Source organism: Lonchura striata, chromosome 28, assembly GCF_050655825.1.
Source record: "Lonchura striata isolate lonStrDom1 chromosome 28, ASM5065582v1, whole genome shotgun sequence".
Lineage (NCBI taxonomy): Eukaryota > Metazoa > Chordata > Aves > Passeriformes > Estrildidae > Lonchura > Lonchura striata.
This window is the reverse complement of record NC_140730.1, coordinates 5,372,521-5,386,353: the sequence shown is the minus strand read 5'-3', so window position 1 is coordinate 5,386,353 and position 13,833 is coordinate 5,372,521. Positions and strand designations below refer to the sequence as shown.

Sequence of the window (13,833 nt, the reverse complement as noted above, 5' to 3'; positions counted from 1 at the left end):
AGAGGAGTTCAGCAGGCTCCAAAAAGCAAATTTATGGCAGAACAAGAATTAGGGCTGGTCCAGCTCTGGGTCAGGTCCATCCTGCTTTGCTTACAGCAGAGGATTTAGGGGGATCCACCACAAAAAGTACCACAGCTTCTTGCTTTTCCCTTCATCCATTTTTTAATTTTATTTTTTTTTTTAGGCCAGCAGCCCATCAGGACACGGGGCTGGCCAGGCCTTTGAGGCTTTTTTCTTGCTCCGTGTCCATCTCATGGTCTGGTGGCTGCTGGGGCAGCCTGGGTGGCACCAGGGATGGTGGCCAGGGGCTCTGGCTGTGTCCTGGGGCTTTGGCGGTGCCTGCGAGGCTCAGGGCAGGACACGAGGCTGCCAGGGCTGCACTTGGCACCGTCACCGACTGCCAGGGATGCCAACCCTGCCTTGCTCCCCCTGCAATCCCCTCCTGGGGCCGCAGGTCCAGGGAGTTTGCTTTAATACATGTATAATATATTTAAATTAACTAAAATAAAATATATTAATTAATAATATTACTATATTAAAATAATTTAATTAATACATGTATAATATAATAGTTAATCTATATTATATTCAATATTTAATTATTATTAAATATTAATATATTAATACAATGTATTAATATATTATATTAATATATATAATATTAATATATTATATTAATATATATTATATTATATTATATTATATTATATTATATTATATTATGTTATGTTACGTTACGTTACGTTACGTTACGTTACGTTATACCATACCATACCATACCATACCATACCATACCATATATTAATTCTATTATATTTAATATTTAATGATTATTATTAACACAATATTTAATTTTACATCTATTTAACATACTAATTACTATTTTATTTAATATTTATTATCTAATACATAAAATTAATTTATATTTCAGTATATTTGATTTTTTTTTTTTACATGTTACATCTCCCCCTAGCAACTTTTCACCCCTTAACTCTTCACTCTGCTCCTGCTGGAGGAAAAGGCACCGCCAGGCCGGTCTGGGGGTTGTTCAGGCTGGGGTGCATCCTCCCCCTGGTGCTTCCAGCCTTTCCCTGGGTGCTTGCCCGGGGCCCCGCTCCCTTCCCGGGGGAAGCAGGGCGGTGGGAGCAGGCTCCTCTTTCCAGCCGGGCAATTCTCCCACAAATTCAGCCCCGGGTCCCAGAGCCGCCTTCAGAGCGAAGGAGGAAATGAGCTCCTGCCTTTTGCTGTCGAGGTGTCCTGCGAGGGGCTTGTTCGGGAACGAGCAGCCTTTGGTTATTTCGGGCGCTTTTCCTTGACTTTGGGGGGATTGTCCTCGGGGCAGGGGAGCGCCGCGACCAGCGGGGCCAGCGGGGCGGGAATGATGCAACTGCGGGGAAGCGACTCCTAAAGCGCTGCCGAGCTCTCGAGAGCTTTTTTCTATTCCCTGCCACTGCTGCGGAGCCTTTCAGGCCATTTCCTCACACACTCCCTGTGTGAGTTTTCCTTTTTTAAGGAAAACTCCGGTTAAAATGCACGATGGGGGTTGGTTCGTTGTTAGGGGGAAAAAAAACCACCAAAGCAAAAAGCAAGGCAGGCTCGCTTTATCTGCTTTGTGTGCCACTATCAGCACGGCCTCTTTCCTTTCTGGCTTTTCCTGGGGCGCTTTTTATCCCCAGGGGAGCCCCAGCATCGCCTCCAGGGCTCCCCAAGCTCCTCCACAGAAAGGCTGAGTAGTTTTATACCGCTCCAGCCAAGACCTGCCTTCTGCACTGATGTCAGCGCTCAGGGCGGGACTTTTCCAGCCTTGTGGGTTTGGGGATTTTCTTTTTTTTTCTTTTTTTTCTTTTTTTTTTCTTTTTTTTTTTTTTTCTTTTGGACAATCCTGGCAAAATTCCTAAGCAAAGTTTTTTTCTTCTTCTCCTTCTCCTTTCTTTTTTTTTTTTTTTTTTTTCTCGAGCAGCCCCTATCCATGTGCTGCCTCCGAGCCGCTCTCTTATTACTGCTCACTTCCTGAAAGGAGACTTTTTAGCAAAGCCTCCAACTCCAGCTCTGCCTGGGTCTGACAGAAGAAGTTTCATAAGGAAGGCGACACAAACCCTCAGCCTGGAAACTTTCTGACACGCGCAGGGCTGAGGGGGAGAGAGGAGCTTTTGGCTGCTGCTGGGAAAAAGAAGAGGAAGAAAAAAAAAAAAAAAGAAAGAAACTGAAGGAATTAAAAGGGGAAAAAAAAAAAAAAGAAGAAAGAAGGGAGAGCACTCGAAAAGGTAAAACACTCTTTAAAATAATTTTTCCAGAGGAGACTCTTTGAGGTTGGAGTGGTGTGGTCTGGGGTGGAGGGAATGCGAATGTTCTTTGAAATCAGAACCGTCTCCCTGGAGAAGGAATGAGCCCGGAGAGCTTTGCACGCTGGAAAAACATTTATGAGAATGAAAACCATGTTCACCCTTCTCCAACATTCAGAGTTTCCATAAAAACGCAGGCTTGTGTTTCAAAGTGGCTGCAGGCAGCGGGAGCCGGGCTCTGGTGCGCTGCCTCCCTCGCCTCCCCCGGCCCCTCTTTTTAATTGCATTAACCCCGGCATGGAATGTTTGCCTCTCGAAAAAACCCAAATCTGCTGTGCTGGGCTGCCCGCGGCCGAGTCTCGGTTACAGAGAGCAGCAGCTCCCAGCCCTGCTGCAGAATGAAGCGTTCCCTGCTGCCTTCATTGCTGAGAATAAACACAGCCCGCGCTCCCTCTCCCTCTCTCCCCGTCTCTCTCTCCATCTTCAGGAGCTGCCAATGCCTCTCTCCCTCCTGATGTGCTCAGAGGATTATAAAAATCTGCCCTGAAAAAGTTGCAGTGTCGCTGACTCCGTGTGCATCCCCAGGAGCTCGGCCCCACTGCTCTGCTCCGTTCTTCCTTTGCTTTGATTAAGTTTTAAAGGTGTTTTTCATCTTTTTTTTTTTTTAATCAATCCCTCAGAAGATGTTTTTTTAAACATCAAAGTAAATATTAGTGGTGGTGAGATGCCAGAAGATTATCTCATTAGAGCTGAAGGAGCTGGGCTATAAATAGAAAGGAGTTTATAAAATAACCTTGGCAAATATCTTCCAGAGGGGAAGAAACAACCAGGAGGGAAGTGTGCAGCTGTGCTGGGGGCAGGTAAATTTCAAATTTCACACCGAGGCCCATTTGGGGGGACTTTTTTGTGGTCAAGATGCAAACCTCAGGGGACATTTGCGTTCCTGCCGCAATCCCTGCCAACACCCCCGGTGCTGGAGCTCTGGTTCTGGTTGTGCTGGGTTTTATCCTCCTTGGCAGCAGCCAGTGGTGCCAGGGTGGGATGCTGGGCACGGCAGGGAGGGATTTGGGGAGTCTCTGTTGCCTCAGGTGGAAGGGGAGATGCTCTGGGGGACACCCAGGTGATTCCCACAGCGGGATGTTCCCCGAGCCGGCTCCAGCCTTGCCGGGACTGCTCCGAAATCCTCGCATCAGTGAGGCTTCCCGCAGTCCCCGGGAGGCTCTTCCCAAAGTTTCTCCATATATGGAACGTGCTGAGTGCTCCGCTTGCTCCATCCTCAGCCTCCCGCCGTTCCTGCTTCGCCCCAGGGCAGCACCCTCTGCTCCCCTCCTCCTCCGCGGATCCCAAAAACCTCCCGGCGCCTCTCTGGGGCGGCTCCAGCCGCATTCCCCCCGGCTGCTGCTGCTGGGGTGGGATGGGAAAGGTGCTGTCATCTCCTGCAAATCATCTCCTGCAATCAGCCCTGCCCCGCTAAGGCCGGGGGGGCTGAGCTGGTTCCTTTGGCTCCGGGAGGCCCCGACGAGCCCTCCGAGAGGCTGAAGAGGAGCCCCGAGGGCAGGAAGGTGGTGCAGCTCAACAGAAACAGTGCCTGTTCCTCCAACCTGAAACGTGAGAGGCTCCCTTATCACCCATGGCTCCGGGCCACCCAGGGACTGCTGGGGAGGAGCTTCTGTTCTCACCATTCCACGGAATCCTGGTCCAGGGGCTGCCTCTTCCCGAAGGAGCAGTTCCTCAGCACAGGATGATTCCATGCAAAGCCTTATCTGAAACCCCCGACTCCAAGCCCCAATTTCTTGCCAAGTTTCCAGCATTGAATTCCTTCTGAGCTGGGAGCACTGCAGGATGTGTTTGTCACGTCCTGCCCTGCTTCGATCTTGGGTTGACACAAGATGAGCTTCAAACAAACAGGATTGGGACCAAACCTGTCACGTTTTCAGAAGCTGTTGGCTGGATGATGTCAGCTCAGAGGTGCTGAAGACACACAAGGCACAGAGGTCTTCTCTTGACCCCACCACCGTAGGAAATGTTTGCAGGGCGAGGAGTTACAACCATTTCCCAGGAACGGAGCAGGTCGGATCCCATGTGGGAGAGAGGCACATGGAAAACCACCAGCCTGGATGCAGCCTTGCTTTCCAGCACTCAGGGAAGTTTAAAGGGACACCATCCAAGCCAATTTTCCCACCTTGGTTCCTGTGAGGGCCTTCAATGGAATCTCAGCCAGCTGAAGGCTTGGGAGAGTCTCCACTGGGAAAGTGCTGGAATATTTGAGCTCTGTCTGACTTCAGTGCAGCAATATCAGTGCAGAGTCCCCATCCCCCTGCTCCACTGCTGCTCCTCTCTCACCTTCTGCATCCTCCCAGGCTGGGAAATGCTTGGGATATTCCATATCTGACTACTCAGCATCTTAATGGAATCACGGAATGGTTTGGGTTGGAAGGAACCTTAAAGCTCATCCAGTGCCACCCCTGCCTTGGGCAAGGACACCTCCCACTGCCCCAGATTGCTCCAAGCCTTGTCCCACCTGGCCTTGGACACTTCCAAGGATGGGATATTCACAGCTTTACACTTCTGTTTATCACCTATTATCAATATTGTGTTTCCTACTCTTACATTGTAGCTTAATTTCAAAGGAAAAATGTCTTAAAATGAATCTATTCCTGTGCAGTCCTGCAAAGCTTTCTGAACTCAAACATTCCTAAATGTTGGTCCCAAATGAGCTAAACTGGCAGGTGAAGTCCTGGCCTCCTCCTGCGGGATTTGTGACCTCGGTGGGAAGTGGCTTCGACCAAAATGTAAATGCAGAGGAGGAGGAGGTGATAAATAGCATAAAGAATTTTCAGCCCCTGGAGTTGCTAGAAAGTTTATTTTTCAGATTAGTTTGGTATCAGAAAAATCTGATAATCTGAAAATCTGCCTGAAAAAAATGGTTTCACAGGGCAACCAACAGCCCCCATATTGAATCTCCAAAATCACCCAGCTGCTTCCTCTCCCTAGGATGAGGAGACGAGGCTGAATTTCCAGCAGAGATTTGATGCCAGGGTTGGGGACTCTTCATTCCTGGCCATGGAGGAAGGGGCTGCATCTGAGCCACACCGCCTGGACCACAGTTCCCTGAGTAAAGAACCTACAGGGAGGGGGAAAGGACCCAAAATGTCTGCCCAGGAGCTCCCAAGAAGCCAAAGCCTGGCCATGATCTGCAGGTCTGTAAGGGCTGGAGGGATTCCACAGCTGCAGTGTTCTGCAAGGCTGCATCCCACAGGAGGCATCTCTGCTCCTGCAGGGCTCCCCTGGCATGGGGGTGATGCCTCAAGGGGCTGCAACAGAGGCTGGATGGAGTTCAGAGGAATAAAATGATTATTTATGAAAGAGCCTTCCAAGGCCACACCCTGGCAGTACCTGAATGGCTCCAAGACAGAACCAAAAAGGGCTTGGTCACGAGATCTCACATTTTATAAGTTTTAGTCCATTTGCATATAGGAGTTAACTGTCCAATTAATAGCTGCAAATGATGAAGTTTCATCCTCCTTGCTTGCTTGCCCAGCCTCCTCTTGTGTGGGCAAATTGTTTGTGCTTTGGGCCTAAAGTTTGAAGTGATTGTCCTTGAGTCTCCAGCTGGAATAGGATTGTTTTGTCTTCACCAGCCTGTGAAAAGATCCTAGTATCAATCCTATATCCTATATATAGCATATATATATATATAGAATATATATATATATATATATATATGAGATATATATATATATATATCCTTTATCCTTTATCCTTTATCCTATGTATATATCCTTAATATAAAGCTAAAAGCTGCATACCACAACAGAACAGAAAAACTCAAAACCCAAGGTATCAGGGTGACCTGGCTTGGGGCTGTGGGCGCCTCTGTCACGGTCACTGCCCTGCGCTGAGGGGACCCTGGGGTCGTTCCCTTGGGGTGATCCCATGGCCTTGCCCCCATTGTTACCTTGGCTGTCCCCAAATCCCTCTGTCCTGCTCTGGAAGGAGCATTTTCTCTGTGTCATCCCTCCTCTGAGTGCTTCTGGTTTCCTGGGAGGCCAGGCAGGTCCAAATTGGCTTTGCTGCTTTAGGGCCCCACTCCAGAGCTCCCTGCATTTCCTCCTGTGACCCTCTGGGACAGGCTGGGCTGTGAGGTCCTGATCTAACACAAAGGGAACTCAGTTCTGAGAGTGGGATGGGACCAGAGACCCCCTTGTGTCCCTCCCAACCTCACTCTTTAATTCAGCCTGGCAGGAGCAGCTCAGCCCGAGGGGAGCTGGAGCTGTGGGTTTGTCCCCCTGGGCAGGACTGGCCCATTGCTGGGTGAGGCTGTGCTGTGACAGTGACAGAAGGAGCTGCTGAGCCCTGGGCTCACTGCAGGTCCCTCAGTGCTTCTCACTGCTCTGCTGGGCAGCAGGAGTCACCCCAGAGGCTTTTTTTGGGAAGATCTGCAGAGCTCTCCTGTCTCTCCAGCTCCAGCCCACGACTGTGGGTGCACAAGGTGTGGCACCTGGTGACAGGGGCTGTAGGGGGACTGTGCCCTCCCCTGTAGCATGTCCAGCCTGATTACCAAACACCTTTGGTCTTTGTTACCTGGCAGGGTGGGCAGGCCCTGGCACAGGGTGCCCAGAGCAGCTGTGGCTGCCCCTGGATCCCTGGCAGTGCCCAAGGCCAGGCTGGACAGGGCTGGGAGCAGCCTGGGACAGTGGAAGGTGTCCCTGCCATGGCAGGGAAATTGAACTAAATGAGCTTTAAGATCCCTTCTCACCCAAACCATTCTGTGCCTGGGGTATGGCCCTGTCCTACAGCCTGGCTGACAAGGAGGAAACTCGGCGTGTGAGAGCTGTGACAGCTGCCTGGGAGCTGGAACTGCACAAACCACATAATCCTGCCTCAGCTGGGACTCACAGCACAGAGCAGCACCCTCCTGGAGAGGGCTGGGGGGGTTATGCAGGTGAGCACAGCTCGCTGTTGGCACACGAGGGTGTTTGTCTTTATGCAAGCCCAGGGCTCGGCTGGGTTGTGTAAGCACCGGGATGGCTGGAGGGGAGCTGCAGGAGCCAGCCCTGCCGGGATGGGGATGAGCCAGCCCTGCCGGGATGGAGAGAGGAGCCAGCCCTGCCGGGATGGAGAGGAGCCAGCCCTGCCGGGATGGAGAGGAGCCAGCCCTGCCGGGATGGAGAGGAGCCAGCCCTGCCGGGATGGAGAGAGGAGAGCCAGCCCTGCCGGGATGGGGAGAGGAGCCAGCCCTGCCGGGATGGAGAGAGGAGCCAGCCCTGACGGGATGGAGAGGAGCCAGCCCTGCCGGGATGGAGAGAGGAGAGCCAGCCCTGCCGGGATGGGGATGAGCCAGCCCTGCCGGGATGGAGAGAGGAGCCAGCCCTGACGGGATGGAGAGGAGCCAGCCCTGCCGGGATGGAGAGAGGAGAGCCAGCCCTGCCGGGATGGGGAGAGGAGCCAGCCCTGCCGGGATGGAGAGAGGAGCCAGCCCTGACGGGATGGAGAGGAGCCAGCCCTGCCGGGATGGAGAGAGGAGAGCCAGCCCTGCTGGGATGGGGATGAACCAGCTGTGCTGGTATGGGGATGCAGCAGCCAGGCTGGGATGGGGATGAAGCAGCCGTGCCAGGATGGGAATGAAGCAGCCAGGCTGGGATGGGGATGAAGCAGCCGGGCTGGGATGGAGAGAGGAGCCAGCCATGCCAGGATTGGGATGAACCAGCTGTGCCGGGATGGGGATGAAGCAGCCGTGCCAGGATGGGGATGAAGCAGCCGGGCTGGGATGGAGATGGCTGGCTCTGCGTGTGCTTCCCTGCCCAGGGTGTGAGTGCTCCGTGCCTTTCCCAGAGCCCTTTCCTGCAGAGCCCTGGTGCTGCTCCGTGCCGGGAGGAGCAGCAGGAGCACAGGGAGAGCTGTCTGTGCACAGACCCGGGAGGTCTGGGTTCTGTCCTGGCTGTGCTGAACCCCACACGGAGGGAGCATTTCATGGAGCAGAGGCGGCCACGGTGGTGCCGGGTATAAAAATGGCATTTGTGCATGGAATATCTGTATTCCATGGATGGCAGGGCCCGGGGGAGTGGGCATCAGACCTGTCTGCAGGTAGTGTGTGCAGACAAAGAGTTATTAACGTGCAGATAACGTATTCCCATGCAGATAACATGAATCCCCATGCAGATAACATGCATTCCCATGCAGATAGCATGTATCTTCATGCTGATAATGTGTTATCACATGCAGATAACATGTATCCATGCCCAGACAATGTCTGTCCCCATGCAGATAAGAGCTATTCCATGCAGACAGCGTGTATCCCCATGCTGATAACGTGTTAGCACATGCAGATAACATGTATCCGTGTGCAAATAGCATAAAAACTCCACGTATCCCCATCCCCTTGCACACACAAGGGGCTGCAGATGTGCCCTGGGTGTGTGTGGGTGACACGTGTGTCCCTTCACTCATGGGACGTGTGTCCCTGTGTGGTGGGGGATGCACTCCGTTAATTATTGACATTCCGTTAATTATTGGCACTCCGTTAATGACTGGTACGCCTGTTAATGATGGTACACCCTTAATGACTGGCACTCCGTTAATTATTGGCACACTCGTTAACGACTAGCACTCCGTTAATGACTGGCACCCCAGTTAATGACGGGCACTCTGTTAATGACTGGCACTCCATTAATGACTAACACACCAGTTAATGACTGGCACACCCGTTAATGACTGGCACTCCATTAATGACTGGCACGCCCGTTAATGACTGGCATGCCCATTAATGACTGGCACTTGGTTAATGACTGGTACTCCATTAATGATGGTACACCTGTTAATGACTGGTACTCCGTTAATGACTGGCACACCCATTAATGATGGTACGCCCGTTAATGACTGGCACTCCATTAATGCCTGGTACCGCCGTTAATGACTGGCACTCCATTAATGATTGGCACTCCGTTAATGACTGGTACCACCGTTAATGACTGGCACGCCCATTAATGACTGGCACACCCGTTAATGACTGTCATTCTGTTAATGACTGGCACTCCGTTAATGACTGGCACGCCCGTTAATGACTGGCACGCCCGTTAATGACAGGTACCGCCGTTAATGACTGGTATTCCATTAATGATGGTACACCCGTTAATGACTGGCACTCTGTTAATAACTGTCACACCCATTAATGACTGGCACTCTGTTAATGACTGGCACTCCATTAATGACTGGTACTGCCGTTAATGACTGGCATGCCCGTTAATGACTGGCACTCCGTTAATGACTGGTACTCCGTTAATGACTGGCATGCTCGTTAATGACGGTGCACCCGTTAATGACTGGCACTCCGTTAATGACAGGCACTCCATTAATGACTGGCACGCCCGTTAATGACTGGCACGCCCGTTAATGACTGGTACCGCCGTTAATGATTGGCACTCTGTTAATGACTGGCACTCCGTTAATAATGGTGCACCCGTTAATGACTGGCACACCCGTTAATGACTGGCACTCCGTTAATGATGGTGCACCCGTTAATGATTGTACACCCGTTAATGACTAGCACTCTGTTAATGACTGGTACCGCCGTTAATGACTGGTACTGCTGTTAATGACTGGCACGCCCATTAATGACTGGTACCACCGTTAATCACTGGCACACCCATTAACGACTGGCATTCCGTTAATGACTGGCACTCTGTTAATGACTGGTACCATTGTTAATGATTGGCACGCCCGTTAATGACTGGCACACCCGTTAATGATGGTACACTCGTTAATGACTGGTACTGCCGTTAATGACTGGCACTCCGTTAATGACTGGCATGCTTGTTAATGACGGTGCACCCATTAATGACTGGCACTCCGTTAATGACAGGCACTCCATTAATGACTGGCACGCCCGTTAATGTCTGGTACCGCCGTTAATGATTGTCACTCTGTTAATGACTGGCACTCCGTTAATGATGGTGCACCCGTTAATGATTGTACACCCGTTAATGACTAGCACTCTGTTAATGACTGGTACCGCCGTTAATGACTGGTACCGCCGTTAATGACTGGTACTGCCATTAATGACTGGCATGCCCATTAATGACTGGTACCACCGTTAATCACTGGCACACCCATTAACGACTGGCATTCCGTTAATGACTGGCACTCTGTTAATGACTGGTACCATTGTTAATGACTGGCACACCCGTTAATGAGTGGCACTCCGTTGATGACTGGTACCATCGTTAATGATGGTAGACCCGTTAATGACTGGCACTCCGTTAATGACTGGCACTCCGTTAATGACTGCCCGGCCTCTCTCTAATCCCGCCGTGCTCTCTAATTCCGTGCCTGGCTGCAGCCAGCGAGGAGAGCGATGGCAGAGCGCCAGCAAGTCTGGGTCACATGGAGAGGCTCCAAACTATTGCATAAGTGCTGTCTGAGAGTGGACCTGCCTGGTGGAGTCCTCTCCCGAAAGCAGGAGGAGTCCCAGGGTGGGAGCACTGGGAATCCCAGTGCCCACCTGGCAGCGGGCTGGGATTTGGCACTGCTCTGGCAGCTCCAGCAGGGCCCAGCCCTGCCCCGGGCCCAGCTCCCCATCCCGAGGAGGATCCGAGCTGGCACCTCCCTCCTGCTTTCCTGCTGAGGACCTCCGAGCATTTTACCACACTTGGAGAAGTGCAATGACCCCGGCGTTCCAGATAGGGCCAGGTCCTTATGTAACACAGGGATAGGATTTCCAGAGAGCCGAGCCGGCGGTGTCAGAGCGAGGTCGCTGCTCCCAGCTCTCCTCTCACTGCCCTGGCTTTGGCACAAGCTCCTTTTGCCCCTTTGCTGGCAAAATTACATATTTCGGAGAGGAGCGAGGCGGGGGGGATTCAGCTCTTTTCTCACCAAGATTGCACTGAATAGATTTGACTGTAAAATAATTATCGTGTCTTTGAAAAAACAAAACCAAAAAAACTCCTCCCACACAGTGCTGGAGTGAGCCCAAAGCCCCGTGAAGCTGCTGTACAAAGGGATGCAGGGTGTGCCTGGCCAGAGCACAGCAGGGCCGGCTGTGGAGCACCAGGGAGAGCCTGGAAGAGGGAGCTGCTGCTCCAAAGGCAGGGAGAGCGTGCCCCTGGCACCCAGACTGGCACCGGGGTGCTGGCAGGGGGACAGAGACCCCGGCCCAGACCCCTCAGCTCTCAGGGTCACGCTGGCAGTGTCGGTCTGCATTTCCCACGTTGCCGGGCAGCGCCTTTGGATGGGGTTGGATCTGATTTTAACAGTGTGAAAATGGCACCTCCCCTCCTGGGGAGCTGAAACGGGACCCGCAGTCACTGGGGGCAGCTCTTTTGGGGAGGTGAATGAGCCCTCGCAAGGAGAGGGGCTGCACTGAGCATCCCCAGCCCCTTCCCAGCCCCGAGGGGTCAGCAGGGAAGGGACAGGCAGAGTTGGCATTGCACCAGCTGGCACTGGTGGCAGGGACGAGCAGAGGGGTTGCAGGGCAGCCAAAGGGTGGCTGTGCAGGCAGGAGCCACCCCAGGGCTGGAGGCTGCCGTGTTCTGGGAACAGGGAAAACTCCATGTTTCTAATTCCTCACACGCCGTGGCCTCAGAGAGGCCACACTTGGAGCAGCAGAGCAGATTATGGCTCAAGTTATTTTGTGCTCTGCAGACCTGTGACTTTAACCCTTTTCTCGCAGTTTGCAGATGCTCCTGGCAGCAAAAATGCTGATTTCTGTGGGTTTAACCCCTAGTGAAATGACTTCCCAGTGAAATTGCTGTCGTGCCGGCGAGATGACTGCAAGGAGATTTTGCCATCTGCAGCTCAGCATGTTTTCCACTTGGCAGCCCAGCCAAATATTTTGTCGGGAATATCAGGACGTTCTGCTGGAAGCCGGGGAGGTCTCGGGGCCAGCTTTGCATCCCGGCCGTGCTCAGCCCGTGCCGCGGGAGGAGCAGCCTGCAGCGGGGAGCGGGGCTGGATGTTCCCTCGGGAATGTGCAGGGACCTGCCAGGACCTGCGGGCTGGGAGCCCCGAGCTGGCTGAGCCCGCACGGAACACGCAGAGCCCCGGGGAGTGCAGGGGCTGAGACCCCCCCAGGAAACACAGAAATGCAGCTGCAGCTGCGAGGGACCTGCCCCTGCCAGGCCCTGGGGTGTGCAGAGAGAGCTCGAAGAGAGCAGGAGCAGGGATGTAGAGATGGTGAGAAGGGTCAGGGAGGGATTGTCCCACTCTGCTCTGCCCTGGGGCAGCCTCACCTCCAGTGCTGGGGGCACTTTGGGCACCACAAGGTCAGAAGGGCCCAAAGCTGTTGGAGAGTGTCCCAAGGAGGGACACAGAGCTGGGGAAGGTCTGAGGAGCGGCTGAGGGCACTTGGCTCGTTCAGCTGGAGCACAGGAGATGAGGAGAGGCTCCTCGGGGCTGCAGCTCCTCCCGAGGGGAGGCAGAGGGGCAGGGGCTGAGCTCTGCTCTGGGACAGCTCCTGGAGCCCAGCGAGGGCTGGAGCTGTGCCAGGCCTTGGCATGGAGCTCAGGGAAAGGTTCTTCCCCCCGAGGGTGCTGGCACTGCCCAGGCTCCCCAGGGAATGGTCCCGGCCCCGAGGCTGCCAGAGCTGCAGGAGCGTTTGGACAGCGCTCTCAGGGCTGGGCAGGGTGGGGCTGTTGGGGGGTCTGGGCAGGGACAGGGGCTGGGCTGATGATCCCTGGGGGTCCCTCCCAGCTCAGGATATTCCATGATCTTTGATTTGGTGATTCTGGAGCACCAGGAGAGGCTGAGGGAGCTGGGAAAGGGGCTCAGCCTGGAGAAAAGGAAGCTCGGGTAGGACCCTGTGGCTCTGCACAACTCCTGACAGGAGGGGACAGCCAGGGGAGTCAGCCTCTGCTCCCAGGGAACAAGCAATGGGACACAGCCTCAAATTGCTCCAGGTGATGTTCAGATTGGATATGAGGAAAAATTTCTTCACTGGAAGGGTGAAAGTTGACTCCATGGCCCTCTGATGCCTCGTGCAGGCTGACCTAGAAGAGGGACTGGACAGAGCTAAAGAATAAAGCAGGGATTTATTAAAAGGCCTCAATGGATCCACCTTGGGCAGCACAAGAGCCCAGCCAGGGCTGCACCCAAGATGAACCAAAATGGTCCCAAAATGCACAACTGCTCACGGGGCCTCTCACTTTGATCAGTTCTGCTCCATTTGCACATTGGAGTTCATTGTCCAATTCCAGCTCCAGCCCATGCAGTCCCATCCTGCTTGTTCTTCTCTCTTCATTCCACATTGTTTGTGATCTTGGGCTGAGATTTGGATCATTTGTCCTTGGTCCCCAGCTGGAGCAGGAATTGTTTTGTCTCCCTGCTCTGTGCAGAGAGCTCAGCATCCCCTCATGTGAAGCCCAGACCCACCCACTAAAGCAGCACAGAACCTGAAACATAGAAAAGCTCAAACCTGAGGCATCACCTCCACGAAGCAGCGATGGCAGGTGACAGGGGCCCTGTTCCTCAGGTGACTTTAGGAGCAGCAGCCAGGAGCTGCAGGCACCACGGGGCTGTTGTGTGTCCTGGAGAGCAGCAGGAGTGAGCCCAGCACGGC

The 13,833-nt window shown here is 53.1% G+C and overlaps 1 protein-coding gene across 1 annotated transcript in view; it reads left to right on the top strand.

Moving 5' to 3' along the window:
* Positions 1-807: 807 nt before the first annotated feature.
* Positions 808-13,833, top strand: part of ADAMTS10 (ADAM metallopeptidase with thrombospondin type 1 motif 10) — an 82,569-nt gene continuing 69,543 nt past the window's right edge. Inside the window, exon 1 of the mRNA XM_085562552.1 lies at positions 808-2,264. The gene's annotated coding sequence lies outside the window, so the exon portion shown is untranslated. The remainder of the gene's footprint in view (positions 2,265-13,833) is intronic.